The sequence below is a fragment of the Mandrillus leucophaeus genome, unplaced genomic scaffold (genome assembly GCF_000951045.1).
Source record: "Mandrillus leucophaeus isolate KB7577 unplaced genomic scaffold, Mleu.le_1.0 Scaffold763, whole genome shotgun sequence".
NCBI lineage: Eukaryota > Metazoa > Chordata > Mammalia > Primates > Cercopithecidae > Mandrillus > Mandrillus leucophaeus.
The window spans coordinates 166,192-182,795 of NW_012108286.1; the positions used below are offsets into that span (position 1 = coordinate 166,192).

Sequence of the window (16,604 nt, forward strand, 5' to 3'; positions counted from 1 at the left end):
AACAAAGAAAGAGTTAATGATCACAGGGCTGCTGAGCAAGGAGATGGGAGGGATTCTCAAATCTATCTCCCTAAAGAGTTCTAGGCTAGGGATTTTAAGGGGATGGTGCAGGGTGACAGGCTGGAAAATTGGGGTCATTGATTAGTCAGGGTAAGGAAGATATTCTAAGGATGAGGAAACTGCATTCAGCTTCTCATGGGGTTCTTCGGATCAGTTTATTCCAGCAGTTTTACTGGTATGCAGGACCACAAAGAATAGTTCAAATGGAAAACATTTTATAATGTTCAAGTTGTCATTCATAGAGTAGTTAAAGGGAAATATATATTTGGTAACAGAGTCTTACTCTGTCTCCCAGGCTGGAGTGCAGTGGCATGATCTCAGCTCATTGCAACTTCCGCCTTCTGGGTTCAAGTGATTCTCCTGCTTCAGCCTCCTAAGTAGCTGGAATTGCAGGCACGCACCACCATGCCCAGCTAATTTTTTTATTTTTAGTAGAGGTGGGGTTTCACTATGTTGGTCAGGCTGGTCTCGAACTCCTGACCTCGTGATCCGCCCTCCTTGACCTCCCAAAGTGCTGGGATTACAGGCATGAGCCACCGTGCCCGGTCAGAGAACTATAATCTTTTAACAGGGTCTGCATGATTCCAGGGCAATAGGTGCCAAACAACTATGAGTAAGCAGATCAGAGAGCAAACTGACCCCGTGATTACTGCTGTATGTGCTTCAGGCTTGGTATATTTTCATTTCTCCCACTCCCTTCTTCTTGATAAATTTTATGAAGTTTATAAGGATGGTTTCAACAACTTCATTCTGTGTCTGAGACCAAAGATGTGAAATCATGCTGGACTTCTTTTTCTCTCATAGCCTACAGCCACTCTGTCATCAAATCATTTTGACTGTACCTTCAAAATATATCCAGAATCTGAACACTTCCCACAACCCACCCCCTACCACTTTGGCCTAAGTCACTACCTCTCTTGCCTGGATTGCTGCAATAACTTTCATGAATGTTCTTCTTATTTCTACCTTGGCCTCCAATAACTCATTCTTTTTAAACGTAAGTCAGATCATATCATTTATTTGTTCAGAACTCTACAATGATTTCCAGTTTCACCAAGAACGAAAACCAAGTATACATGACATATGTATTCTAGCCCATTTTCCCTGACCTAACCCCTTCCGTTCTCCGCGGTATCCATTTTGCAAAAGCTTCCTTGCTGTTCCTTAAGTAACTAAGGCATGCCCCTACCTTTGGTCCTTTGCCTTAGCTACTACATCTTCCTAGAATACTCTTCCCCTAGACATCCACATGGCTAACACTCACACATTATTCAAGTCTTCATTCAGATGCTGTCTTCCCTATTAGATACACCCTATTTTACTTAAAATTAAATTCTCAACCTCCCTGGTACTCTGATCCCTCTTACATGGCTCTACTTTCTCATTTTTCTCATAGGACTTAAAAAAAATGCAAAAGTACAAATTTATTACATTTCTTGTTTATAGCCTGTCTTCCTGTCCTTTCCAGCCACTTCAAATGTTATATCCACAAGGGTAGGGAGACCCATGGGTTTTATTCACTGGTACATATGGGAGCCCCCAAAATATTTGTTAGATTGATTGAAATTCAAAGTAAGTTTGACTTAATCTCATCCTAGGCTGCAAGTGAAAAGATTGCAACCATAACAAATAGCACAAAGTTGGTAAACCCTGGTTTACCTTGAAAATATATTATCTCTAATATGCATGTGTATATGAATGATGTGTAAGTATTGACATAAATGTTATATGTAACTGTATGTATACAGAGTGTGTATACATATATTTCTATTTAGGTAAATCAACCCAGTGTTAGTGGTAAAAGCAAAGAAGAACTTTATGACAAATTTGAGAGACATAATTAGTGAATTTTTAAAATTGTTTAAATTCTTGTTGATATGTCTATCAAGAATGATGGGCATTAATGATGACAAAAGGGAATTTTTAAATAACTAATAACTATTTCTAAATACATTTTAATTTTTAAGTCAGTAATCCTTTTACATGTTTTAAAAATCAAAACTGTAAACAAAGCCATACTTTGATAAGTCTCAACTCAACCCCTTCATGTTCCAGTCACTTCTATATATTTTACACTATTTATAAATGTATTTGTTTCTTATATATCTTCTAATATTTCTTCACATCATTTATAAGCAGATAAAAATATAGATTCTTAATTGTTCCTTTTTTACATATACAGTGTTTTGCAATGTGTTTTTCTCATTAAATAATATATTCTGAATTTCTGTATATTGGTACATAAAATACCCTAAAATACCCTAACTGCATAATATACCATGCAGACTATACCACAGTTATATTAAACAATCTGCTACACTGAAGTGCAGCTCTTGCCAAGGCAAAATACCATTCACCCTTTAAGTGACTGATTTTGACTGTCAAGTCAATGAACATGAAAGCAAAAATCATGGAAATCAGAAATTTACTCATTATCATACATTTTTTCCTGGTTACGTATAAAGTTATACGTAGTTTTTGCATTATTCAAGACTATACAAGTAAAATAAGTGTGCCAACTATGCACAACATGTATACACTTTCCTGGGAAGGTTTCTGTTCTAAGTAAGGTGACTTATGTTGTGTGATTACAAATTGAACATTGATCTACTAGTTACTAAAGCTCTTGGCTTTCATATTTTTCCTTCTCAGTTTTTGAAATTTTTGTAATATCTTGATTACATTGTTTAGGGGAAGTAGAGCAGATGTAGAGATTACTCTATTGACATTTTAACATGCTAATAGTATCCTTAAAATTACCGGGTTCAGTTATATAATTCTATCATTCCAAAACAATTGTTTTTAGAAGAGAGTTAGAACTAGCTATACCTTAAAACATGGGAAATTTGATTTTTTGTGTGTTATTTGTCAAAGTTTCACACTTTCCTTTGGTAGAAGACAGACAACTAAGATTTTAGAGTTTTTAAGAAAACACTACTGATGCTTGCTTTTCTTTAATTCTTCAGCCACCCTGGCTGAAACTATTTTGATGAACACTGTGTTTAACAATGCAGTCCAGAATATACCTTCATTCACATTTTCACAAAAGACTATGTGACCCACTATAAGAAGTGCAAATGTGAATGTCATGGTCAGGCATGGTGGCTTATGCCTGTAATCCCAGTACTTTGGGAGGCCAAGGTGGGTGGATCACTTGAGGTGAGGAGTTCAAAACCAGCCTGGCCAACATGGCAAAACCCTGTCTCTACTAAAAATACAAAAAAATTAGCTGGGCTTGGTGGTGGACGCCTGTGATCCCAGCTTCTCTAGAGGCTTAGGCAGGAGAATCACTTGAGCCCAGGAGGAGGAGGTTGCAGTGAGCTGAGATCATGCCACTGCACTCCAACCTGGGCAATAGAGTGAGACACCGTCTCAAAAAAAAAGAAAAAAATGAATGTCAGAATGTCAATAAAGGTTTAAACCAGGATGGTGGTGGACAAATGGCACAGTAGTCTCACTAGTACACAGAGGTTCCAACTGCAAGAGAGAAAAAAAAGATGCATTCTTTTCGAGTGGGCTCATGGAGCTTCTCCCAGGGAGACAACACACTGTGTTGTCTCAAATCACCAGCAGATAGAAGTATGTGGCACACGAGAAGGACATGGCCCTGACTTCCATGCAGACATGCTCCAGGAATTTTAGAGCTTGAATTTTTATTACTTTATTTTACAATTGCAGGTTTGTCATTCCTGCTTTTTGCTGAAAAGAAAGAAAGAAAGAAAAGGAAGGAAGGAAGGAAGGAAGGAAGGAAGGAAGGAAGGAAGGAAGGAAGGAAGGAAGGAAGGAAGGGTGCAAAATTTACGGAGCTTTTCTCCCCTGCATTCATCAGATTCTCCATAATAGATTCTGTTTAAAAGATGGTAGGGAGATGATAATAAGAGAGTTTTTGCTTCTGCTTTTGTAAGAAAAAAAAAGGAAAAAAATCCAAAATTACCCATTTTCAAAGCTTATTCATCTAACCTAAACCTACTGTGATCAGATAACATTCCTGAAAGGATTTTAGAGTTGGAAGCACTTCATTTGTATTTTCAGTAGGGTTTAAATTATCTTCCCTAATTGGTTCCAGCCTGCCTGTTTCTAAAGCACCAAGATACAGAGAAAATTTTAATGTTAACCGGAAATTCAGGTCAGAAGAATCTGGGTTTACATGTAAGACATATATGGTAACATCACCACTTAGAAATTCTGAATGCTAACTCCCTCTCTCTTAGCTTTTATAAGTCTAAGCTGTAAGTTAGATTACATCTACCAAAGTTATCAACAACTCTCCAACTACAGAAGATTGAATTTTGTGAGATATTAAATCAGTAAAATTTGAAATATAGCCATATATGTAGCAGCAAATTTATATTTATATGCAAAAGCCAAAATAAAATAAATCCCGTTCTTTAATTTGTCCCTAAATAATATAGGGCACAACAAATTTTAATCTGAGTTTGGCTAGAAGAAATTGAAGTATTTAGAAGAATAGCATGATCTAGCATATCAATTTTTACAATAAATTCAACTGTTGCAGGAATGATATTAAACAGCCATTAGAGACTTAGAACACTATGTACCTAATAGAAGAAAATAAACTCATAAATCAAATCAGAATAAAAAACTCATAAATCAGAGTCAAATCAGAATAATCAGAATAAAAAAACTCATAAATCAAAATCCCCTAAGAGCCCCAAAGTTATTTGCTAATCTTTATTCCTGCAAAGTTGCATCCTATTCTGATTTTGTAAAGAGACATACACTAACAGGATGAGTGAAGTTGTACTTATGTGTACGGAGGGAATTTTTATTGAGATGCTGCTTTGTTATGAAATTATTTATTTTTATAAATAAAATTATTATATAAAAATGACTAAATCTGGCAACATTTGTTAAACAAAACTATGTGTTTAAAAAACATACAGAAGGAACTGCAATGGAGACATGAGATAATACTTTACTCAGCTCTAGGATTTGATGATTATAAAATATGTGTAATTGCAAATATCAATACCACCTCCATGAATAACTATACAATTATGACTAAATTGAGAACTTTTATTATTAGCATTGTTTCATTTTTTTTTTTATTTAACAATGTTGGTGAAGATGATGGTAATGGTGATTGAATAGTGGAATAATATGTGGTATTCTTTAAGAAATATTAAACAATGAGGCCGGGCACGGTGGCTCATGCCTGTAATCCCAGCACTTTGGGAGGCCAAGGCGGGTAGGCCACAAGGTCAGGAGATCGAGACCAGCCTGACCAACATGGTGAAACCCCGTCTCTACTAAAAATACAAAAATTAGCCAGGTGTGGTGGCAGGTGCCTGTAGTCCCAGCTACTCAGGAGGCTAAGGCAGGAGAATCGTTTGAACCCAGGAGGTGGAGGTTGCAGTGAGCCGAGATTGCACCACTGCACTCCAGCCTGGGTGACAGAGTGAGACATTGTCTCAAAAAAAAAAAAAAAAAGAAAAGAAAAGAAATATTAAACACTAAGTTTTCTTATTTTGTTAATTGAAAATATTGACCAAACTACTAAAGATGAATGCCAAAATATCGTAAGTGTTGCCTAAATGGCAGACACAAGGTAGAGCTAACCTTGGGTGCTCTCATCACCTTCTGACAGCACAAACAAAATGTTTGAATGTCCACCTTGTGCTGAATGTCCACCTTGGCTAAGGGAGGAAGTAAGTCAAGTAATCTCACTGAGGGTTTTGATATCTGCCTGCTAGAAATAAAAATACCTGTACGGAGTTTTCAAAAAATAACACAAAATGAAGAAAAAAGGTCCATGTGTTAATTGTCACTAACATCATTCCAAATGCTATTCGATTAAAATTGAGATCTTTTTTAAAACTAAAATATCAGACTTCTTTGTACTTGCAAAACCAAAGTTAATATGGTAACATCTGTAAAGGCAGTAACTTCAAGATTTCCTTTGATAGTTGAAGACTAGCCTTGACGTTTCTTTTTTTTTTTTTTTTGAGATGGAGTTTTGCTCTTGTTGCCCAGGCTGAAGTGCAGTGGCGCAATCTCCACTCACTGCAACCTCCACCTTCCAGGTTCGAGCAATTCTCCTGCCTCAGCCTCCCAAGTAGCTGGGATTACAGGTGCCCACCACCATGCCCAGCTAATTTTTTGTATTTTCAGTAGAGATGGGGTTTTGCCATGTTGGGCAGGCTGGTCTCGAACTCCTGACCTCAGGTGATCCGCCCACCTCAGCCTTCCAGAGTGCTGGGATTATGGGTGTGAGCCACTGCGCCCAGCCTAGGTTTCTTTGTTGTTTGTTTTAAATAATTATACAGGAAATTACAAAGGTAGTACAGAGGTCCCCTGTACTTTTAAGCCAGTTTCCACCATTGCTTGCATCATTCAGTAAATGAGATCAATTATTTGATAAAAGAATATCAAAGCTAGGAATTTGGTATCAGTACAAGGCATGTGTATAGTTTTATGTCATTTTATTCCAGTAGATTTGTGTATCTACTATCAAAATCAAGATACAGAATTATCATCAGAAAGATCTTTCTTATTCTAATCCTTTATAGTCATATCTACTTGCATCCACCATCCATAATCACTGGCACACATTATTCTGTTTTCTATCTCTATAATTTTGTCATTTGTAGAATATTGTATGGATTCATACAGTATGTGACCTTTAAAATTGGTTTTAGTCACTTGGCTTCCCACCCATGAGATCTTTTATGGGCTGAATCGTGCCCCCTCAAAACTCTTATGTTGAAGTCCTATGTCTTCAGTACTTCAGAGAGTGACTGCATTTGGAGACGGGGCTTTTAAAGAAGTGATTAAGTTAAAATGTGGCTATTAGGGTGGGCACTGACCCAACCTGACTCGTATTGTTCAAGAAGAAGTTTGGACATCTAAGGAGATACCAGGGATGCACAGGCACTCAGGAGAGATCTTGTGAGGATACAGTGAAAGGACAGCTATCAGCAAGCCAAGGATAGAGGCCTTAAAACAATCCAAACCTGCCCACACCTTCATCTTGCACTTCTAGCCTCCAAATCTGGGAGAAAATAAACTTCTGTTGTTTAAGTCACATAGATTGGTATTTTGTTATGGCAGCCCTAGCAAACTAATATAAGATCCACCCAATTCGGTGTATCTATCAAGAGTTCCTTCCTTTATATTGCTGAGTAGTATTTCAGGGTATGTTTGTTTCTGTTGCATTTTATGTAACCATTTACCTATGAGGAACATTTTGGTTGTTTCTAGTTTGGGGTTTATTGCAAATAAAGTTGCCATAAGCAATCATGCATGGATTTTTGTGTGGACCTAAGTTTTTGTTCTGGAGGGATAAATGCTGAGAACTGAAATTTCTGGGCTGCAAGGTAAGTTTATGTTTAGTTTTTAAAGAAACTACCAAACTATTTTCTAGAGTGACTAAATTGTCGTATTTTCTCACCAGCCATACATGTGTATCCAGTTTCTCCACATTCATGGCAGCATTTAGTGTCACCATGTGTTTGTTTTCACTTTTCTAAACAGATGTATAGTGATATCTCATTGTGGTCTTCAGTTGCATTTCCCTAATGGCTACTCATGAATATCTTTTCACGTGGCAATTTGCCATCTATGTGTCTTCTTCGGTGAAGGGTCTCTTTACATTTTTCCCATTTTGCAATTATATGGTTTGGTGTTTAATGTTGAATCTTGCAAGGTATTTATATATTCTATAGATGAGTATTTTATAAGATACGTGGTTTGTAAATATTTTCAGTTGGTAGCTTGTCTTTTCCTCCTCTTGAGATGATACATAATTTTTAATCTTGATGAAATTCAATATATTTTTTTCTGGTTGTTTGTATGAGTTATTTATTGAAAATTAGACATTTAGGGGATTATATTATAATTATCTGGACCTTATTTATATCTTATAGTTCATAGCCAAGGTCTCCTCTGACAGCATGCCTGCGGGGAAAAGAGAGACACCTTCTCATTGTTATCAGGTAAGTGTAGAAAACTCCCAGGTTTTCCTCTTGGCCTTCATTGACACCTGAGGGTAGAAAAGGCTCCTTGCCACTGCTGGGTGGGGTTGGGAGTTGAGGCTTTCCACCAGGCTTTTGTGGATGCCGCCCTGGTTGGGATGGGGAGGGCCAGCTCATTATTGCTCTCTCATGGTAGTCTCCACTGACACTGCAGTGGGGTGGTCTTGTTACCAAGCTGAGGGTCAGAGGAAGTCTTAACCCCCCACGAAGCCTCCTCTGATAGTGCAGGGCTGGTGTGGTAAAAGCTCACTGACACCATGGGTGTGGGGGAGGCCTGCTTACCAGCTGGTGGAACCAGAAATCCTGGCTTCTTACTTGCCCTTCTCTGGCCCCATTTTGGTAGTGGATTGAGACACTCCATTATAGACTGGCAAGGGGAGAGGCCTCTTTCCCCTTAGCCTTTGCTGGTGGAGGTGGGGGTGGGGCCATAGTTCATACTGTTGTATTAGGCAGAGTAGAGCAATCATCAAGAATAAAAATCATGTCACTTGCAAAACATGGATGGAACTGGAGGTCATTGTGTTAAGTGAAGTAATCTAGACACAAAAAGACAATTAGGATGTGTACTTACTTATATATGAGATCTAAGAAAGCTGATCTCATGGACGTGGAGAGTAGAATTGTCATTCTACTCTGGATACCAGAGGCCGGGAAGGATGTGGGTGTGAAGGGGAGGCTGAAGAGAGGTTGGCAAATGGGTATTAATATACAGTGAGATAGAAAAAAATAAGTCCAGGCCAGGCATGTTGGCTCATGCCTGTAATCCCAGCACTTTGGGAGGCCGGGTTGGTGGATCACTTGAGGTCAGGAGTTTGAGACCAGCCTGGCCAACATGGCAAAACCCTGTCTCTACTAAAAATACAAAAAGTAGCCAGGCATGGTGGTGCATGCCTATAGTCTCAGTTACTCAGGAGGCTGAGGAGGGAGAATCACTTGAGCCTGGGAGGTCTAGGTTGTGGTTTGTAGTGAGCCGAGAGCACACCACTACATTCCAGCCTGGGAGACAGGAGTAAAACCCTGTCTACTCCCCCAAAAAAGGAAAGAAAAAGAAAAAAAAATAAGTCCTAATGTTTGACAGTAAAGTAGGGTGATTATAGTTAACAAAAATGTATGATATATTTCAAAATAGCTAGAAGTGAGGATGTGAAATATTCTCAATATATTGAAATGATAAATGCTCGAAGTGATGGAAATTCTAAATGTCCTGCCTTGATAGTGACATATTCTATGCATGTAACAAAATACCACTTGTACCTCATAATATGTAAAAACACTATGTATCAATAAAATCATCTAAAAGTTTCCTGTCTTTCTAGGCTGCCCTCTTAGTGGTTTTTTAACTAGTCACAGTTGTCTTTTCTTGAAGTTTTTTTCCTTTTCTCTTTTCTTTTTTTTTTGTCTGAGTCCATTAGAAATTCCTTGTTGCCAGCTTCTCCCGTACTTACACTAGGGTATCCAAGAAATTCACACCATGTTATTCTTTGAGTTCTGAGGTCCCTAGCCAGTCTGTCTTCTCTTCTCTTCACCTGTCAGAACCTATTTATTTTATGGATAACATCTAGGGTTTTTAGCTATACTTAGCATGATAATGAAAAATTATTTAATGGGTACAATATACATTATTCAGGAGATGGATACCCTAAAAGCCCTAACATGACCACCATGTAACCTATACATGGAACAAAATTGCACATATATCCGAAAAATGTCTACAAATAAAAATTTTTTTAATTAAAAAAGAAAGTATGTCTACTACATCTTCTCAGAAACTGAGTTTAAAAACTTACTTTTTCTTTTGATCTGCTTACATTTTCTTTTTTCACATAATAATGCTTTACTTTTATATGGGACTAAGATCTGCAACTCTCATAAAAATGTCATGTGGAAAATTAAGTAATAGGTATGAATTACCACAGAAGGAAGCAAAAGTATTACCGTGAAGAGCTGAGTGCATTTATATAATACTTAAAAATAACTGCAAAGGAATGAAAGAAGTGATTTTCACCATGACAAGTTGGTCCTTTCAAAATTATGTGGTTGATCTTTCAGAATGTAATTATTTGTTCTTACTGAAAGTTATTAGGAATATGTCCAATTATAACTCTTATATGTCAAGCTGGTAATACAAAGATTTAAAAGTGAAAACTCTAAAATTTCATATGCTTTTTCAGTTTTATGTTAATGCATAGCTCTCAAGATATTTGCCAAGCCTTTTAGCAGATTCCTTTAGAGAGAGCCTGACAATATCAAAGACCTGGGAAAATGAGATAATTAAGCAGCGACATCATCAATCACAAAGATAGGATTCCGATGCTGTACAATTTTTCATCAGAGCCTCCTTAACATTTATTATGATAGAAATTGCTTTCAGGATGTGGCAGTATTTGGGCACTTAAGTTCAAACAGTGGAAAAGGTGCAACAGAAGAGAGAATGGAGATGGGCAGGAGGAGGGATAGTATAGTGGTTAGTGTACGCACTAAATTGAAACCTCCTCTGTATGAGTCCTAGATCCTATGACTGACTCTGAGGCCATAGAGTTTACTTAACCTAAGAGCCTTGATTTACTTATTTTTTAAAATGGGATTATTCTAATGCCTAACCTCAAAACTTCCTAAGGTATAAATTAAATAATATATCTGAAGTTTGTAGTTCACGTGGCATTATTAACCCTCCTACCAAGGAGATGTTGAGGATGACATTGACATCAATATCACAAGTGACTTTAATTTGAGGCACAGCAAAGGGAGCAGGAAGTATGCCTGTGAGCTCAAACTTGTCCTGGATAAGTAGCAAATTGTTATCCTTGGTTATGGCACTCTCACCTTCAAAAGCTTGAATGAGCATACAGGTTGGTTGTCAGGATAGGTAGTGAAGGTCTGGGTCTGCTTGGTAAGAAAAGTATATTGCATTTCGTGGGAACAGTCATGACTCTACAGCAGCATCATTACCAAAGAGAAGAGGAGTAAATCCAAAAGTAGCAAATCTTGAACAGTTTAAGATTTGTCTTAAGATAGGATGGCTGCCTGGACAGCTGCACCATAAGCAACAGCTTCATCAGGGTCAATGCTCTTGCACAGTTCTTTTCCACTAAATAATTATTGAGGAAGCTTTTGGATCTAGGAGATACAGATGGAACCACTTACCAGGACAATAACATGAATCTGCAACTTTTCTAGTTTGGTGTCCTGAAGGGCTATCTCTATCGGATCCTGGGTGCCATGGAACAGGACAGCATTCAGTTCTTCAAATGGGCATGAGTAATGGAGGTATACATATCTGTTCCTTCACAGAGAGAATCTATCTCAATACTGGCCTGGGTGCTGGAAGGGAGAATGCAATTAGCCCATCACAAGCAGTACAGAAGCATCACACAGCCCTGTTGTTCTCACTACTGTCCTTATGCTTGCGTTTGAACTCAGCAATAAAATGTTTGATCATTTGGTTGTCAAAAATCTTCTCCACCTAAGTGGGTATTTCCAGCTATAGATTTGATCTCAAATATTTCATTCTCAAGAGTGAGGACAGACACGTCAAACATTTCATCTCTTAAGTCATAGATGAGCACACTTCTTTCAGCTCCAACCTTTATGTCTGCACCATAAGCAACAGAAGCAGCAGCTGGTTCTTTGAAAATTTTAAGTACATTGAGACCAGCAATGGTTCCAGGATCTTTGGTAGCTTGACATTAGAGTCATTAGGCCCTATGACCATAACATTGGAAATAGTCTTCCCAAGGTGAAATAATAATTTCATTATTCTATAAGATAACCTACTCAGCACTTATACAGATGAAAATCTAGATAAGCCATTACAGCCATGAGCAATGCTAATGAACGTTTTTGCAAACTCTGGACGGGTGCTTGACATCCTTAATGATCTTCCTATTTTTCTCAGTTATCTGGTCATGAGCAACTGGCTCAGCTGAAGATGATTCATTTCATATGAGATCACCTTTAATGTGCTTTAATCCACTGTAACTCAACATTCAGTTGAAGTGGAAAATGTGGACAGGCATGATCCTCCAAAATGGCAACAGCAAACTGCAAAGCTCGCCCAAAACACATCACCTGAACACCAGGGTCTTCAACTACCAATCAAGCCCCTCTACACTGTCTGAGAAAAAGAAATTTCTCTAACTTCCTCAGTTCATAATGATTTTAATATCTCGGGTTTTTTTTTTTTTTCATGGTACTTCTAGGGCCAAAGAAAATTTAAAATATTTGGCAGCACCCTTGTGAGTTTACTGTGGTGTCCAGGGTGCCTTAAAGCCAGTTTAGGAACTGCGTTTCTAAAAATAATAGTTGTTTTTCATTGCCTTGTAAAATTCAAGATTTACATTCAGGAGTGGACACGTTCCTAAGGTATCAAAACTCTAAATTTCAAGGCCTCTTACTTCTAAGAGTCTCTTCCATGGTCCTGATCAGGGAGAAACAAAATTGAGCATATAACAACAATTGTTTAAGAGAACCACTTCTCCTTCCTCCCAAGTCCCTTTGTGGTTTGGTAGTGTTAGAGTGTCCACGGGCACATATATATAGTATCTAGCTAAGGAGAAGTTAGCACTAGAGGAGAAACACAATTTGACATGAATGAAGTCACAAAGCTGTCTGTGGACAATCCTTCTAATCAAATACGAAAATAATTTAAGTGTAGGATTGTTTTCGTTTTGGTCAATACCCATGCACAATGACATTTCCTGTAGTAACATACTTGATAGTGAAGCCTACATAATTATATATAAAATCTCCTCTTTTTCCCATTGTTAGTGGGAATTTCCCAAAACAAAATTTACCATAACTCATTCATTTGTAGGACATAAAGTTGCAAAATTAGAACCAACAGCAAATATCTATATAATCTGAAGTTGCAGGTTTTATGAATCACAGACACCAGTTAAACAAATTTAATCTACCATGCTAGGACCTTTTTCTTCTATCTTTAAAAATTATGATACAATTTTCTTTCATTTAAAACAGGGATCAATAGTATCAAGCCAAAATATAGGGGAAAATATATTGCAATTTTATTTATTTATTTTGAGACTTCGTCACCCAGGTTGGAGTGCAGTGGCCCGATCCTTCTGCCTCAGCCCCTCAAATAACTGGGACTACAGGTGCGCCACCAGGCCCAGCTAATATTTGTAATTTTTGTAGAGGTGGGGTTTCACCATGTTGCCCGTGTTGGTCTTAAACTCCTGAGCTCAAGCAATCTGCCCACCTCTGTCTCTCAAAGTACTGGGATTGCAGGCATGAGCCACCATATGTGGTCATAAAGATATTTTATAATTATGCCATTTGTCATGTTTTATTGTGATTTTTTTCTCATTCACAGTAAATATTCTGTTTTCTTTTTCTAACTTTGATTCCTTTTTCTTAAAGATGGTACTTTAAATCATGTAAAATCGAGGCCTGAAAAATACCTGTCTACCTCTAGCCATGATGTAAGTGAAACATTTCTTTAACCTATTTCAAATAATTTTATTTTCCTTTTTGCTTTCTGCATCTTGGCTTACACTTTCCATTTGTCTCTGAAACCTAGTCCAAAAATAATTTATGTGCTCACTCCATTTTTGTATTTTATCCTTTTCAGAAGAGAAACATTTTCAAAAAGTCTTTTCGCTTTTTCAAAGTTCTCTCAATTTTATGCTCTGGTGTTCTTAAAGTATTATATGAGCATCATAATACTGATTTTTCAAACAAGAAAAATTTCATCTGCAGTCCCATGTTCTGTCAGCATTATTCCCAGTAGACAAGATATGGAGTCAGTCTACATGTCCATCAAAGAATGAATAGAGAAAAAAAAATATAGTGTCTATACACAATGGAGTACTTTTCAGCTTTAACAAAAAGAAGGAAATCCGTTCCTTTGTGACAATATAGATGAACATGCAGGGCACTATATTAAGTGAAACAAGCCAGGCACAGAAATACAAATACCGCATGATCTCACCAATGTGGAATCTAAAAAATGTTGAATACATAAAAGCAAGGAGTAGAATAGTGGTTCTGGCTATGTGGGGGGTTGGGGCAGTAGGTAGGGAGATGTTGATCAAAGGATACGACAAAAGTATTTTTTTAAAAAATAATATATAAATACATCTCATAAACTCCACACAATGTACACATGTCCTCATTAGTAGTGCTGTACTCTCCCCTTTTCCTTCTTTCAAACCTACTGTCCTTCACAGCTATTTGTCTTGGGTTTCTCCTAATACCACCCTCACCTCCAGAATCAGCCCTCTTCACTCCATCTCTTTATGAGCTTCTGTTTTCTTTTTATCCACTTGTTCAATCACAAAAGCACAGGAATGGATTTATCAAGGACAAAATTCTTATGTGGTGTCTGAGAGAAGAAGGCATTCAGGTAATGCCTGTGCCAGTGTTTTCATGCCATCAAGCATGTGTATGAGAAAGAGGGGCTGCAATTTATTCAGGGCTTATTGCATCCTAAGTTCAGTGGGACCTATGGATGAGGTCATTTAATTCTCATAAGAACACTATAACTTGGGAATATCTCCATATCTTAAATGAGAAAACTGAGGCCCACAGAAGTTGTTGACTTGTCTGAGCGTGCAGCTGTGACTAGTACTGAAGTCCGTCTGATCCCCTGGTTTGTATTCTTAGCTTCTATGTGAAGCTTCCTTTCTAATCAAAAGTTGCATAAAGTTTCACATTCCCAAAATATTCTTCAAAGCATCATAAGTAACTTCATAAAGCGCAAGGTGTGTTCATTTGAAGGTGAGTGATTCTGTAAAAGACTGAAATTTTCCTGAAGTCAACATTATGGAATAACTAGGTGAGCTCACTGGTATTACAGGTGTAGGTAAAGAATGAGATGTGGATTCAAAATAAAAAGCCTAAATTTCTGTGTCATTTATTGTCTAAGCTTAGAGGCAAATTACAAAAAAAGTCATAAAAATATGCGAAGAATGGAATATTCCTGGGGGGAAAAATGTATGTACCTTACATTGTCACTGTTAAGAACAAAAAATTACAACATTTGCATTTGTTTTATGAAATCCATAAAGCATTAGTGACCTCAAGTCAAATACATATACACACTACACAAGACACATACACATACACACACAATTGCACACTCAGTCAACCTTGTTTTTAATGGTGATATCATTGTGAAGTTATAAGTGAGATAGCTCACGTAGCAGAGTATTGTGATATTAGCCATGATGTACTAACCTTCTACAGATGTTAGCTGATTGTAATAATAATAAAATAATTAATTTTAAAGACATAAACTATACTTATTAGTTACTAAGGATAAATAAGTGAAGTAACATTATATTCATTTTAACCTGAATTAATACAAATAAGGTGAAATGGATGGCTTACTGATTGTCTATAAGGAGCAAACCTATAAAATATCAAGTATTGTCACTGCTTGAATATGAAAATGGAAGCTGTGAATAATAACCGCCTGGTCAGGGAGAGAAATAAGTTTAAAGATATTAACAAATCTAGAGCACTTTCACAATATGTCAATGTAGTTAAAATGAAAAGAAAATGTTTATCTTCCAGGTGGCAATTAAGTATTTGTGAGAAATTCTGGCACCCAAATTGACAGGCAACTAAGTGAAATAAATTGACTAACAGAGCATAAAAGTGAAAAAAAACACAGGTTGTCATTGGAACAAGTTGGTTAAATATGACTGAATTAATGAGTTTTAATAAATCCACATACTACAGATTTTCTACTAATTGGAAACCTAACAAAATTAAATATGTATGACATTTAAAAATTATTTTTCAGAACTACTTTGGAACTGTTAAATTTAGAGGAAACTTTCCTAATAGATACAAAATATATAGTGAAAGAGCCAGCAATTTTTTTAATTTACCATTTTATTATTTTTTAAGTACAGTTCTAAGACTGTATATATTTACACTGTTGTACAATCATTATTACCATCCATCTCCAGAAATTTTCATCTTTCCTAACTGAAACTCTGTACCCCTTCAATACTAACTCTCCATCCCACCTACCCTACTCCCTGCCCAGTTCCTGACAACCACCTTTCTGCTTTTCATCTCTAAGATTTTGAGCATTCAGGGAATCTTATGTAAGAAAAATCATAGAATATTTGTCCTTATGTAACTGCCTTATTTCACTTGGCATAACATCTGCAATTAGGATATTATTTTAGAGCAAGAGTTTTAAGCTACAGTCTATATAGCCAGCTATATTTGTTTTATTAGGCTGATCCACTTTAATGATATTTAAATGTATATTTGAATGCTTCAACTAATGAGCATTTTGTGATGAGCAGAATATCCCGTAAAAGACTGAAATTTTACTGAAGTCAACATTATAGAATAACTAGGTGAGCTCACTACTAGATTCTTAAAGGTGTTTATGTAGCCAAAACATTAAAAATGTCTGATTTTGAGGTTCCATACTAAATTAATCTGATATTAAGATAAAACACAAACTGAAAAATGTTAAAACCTGAGAAGAAACTCAATAAAAATACAAAAAATTATTACATTGATAATTGGAAAAATAAAAGTCTAACAAAGTTAAAGGAAAATACA

The 16,604-nt window shown here is 36.7% G+C and overlaps 1 pseudogene; it reads right to left on the reverse strand.

Annotated features, from left to right (window-relative positions):
- Nucleotides 1-10,227: 10,227 nt before the first annotated feature.
- Nucleotides 10,228-14,455, reverse strand: LOC105529412 (annotated as a pseudogene).
- Between the last annotated feature and the right edge of the window lie 2,149 nt (nt 14,456-16,604).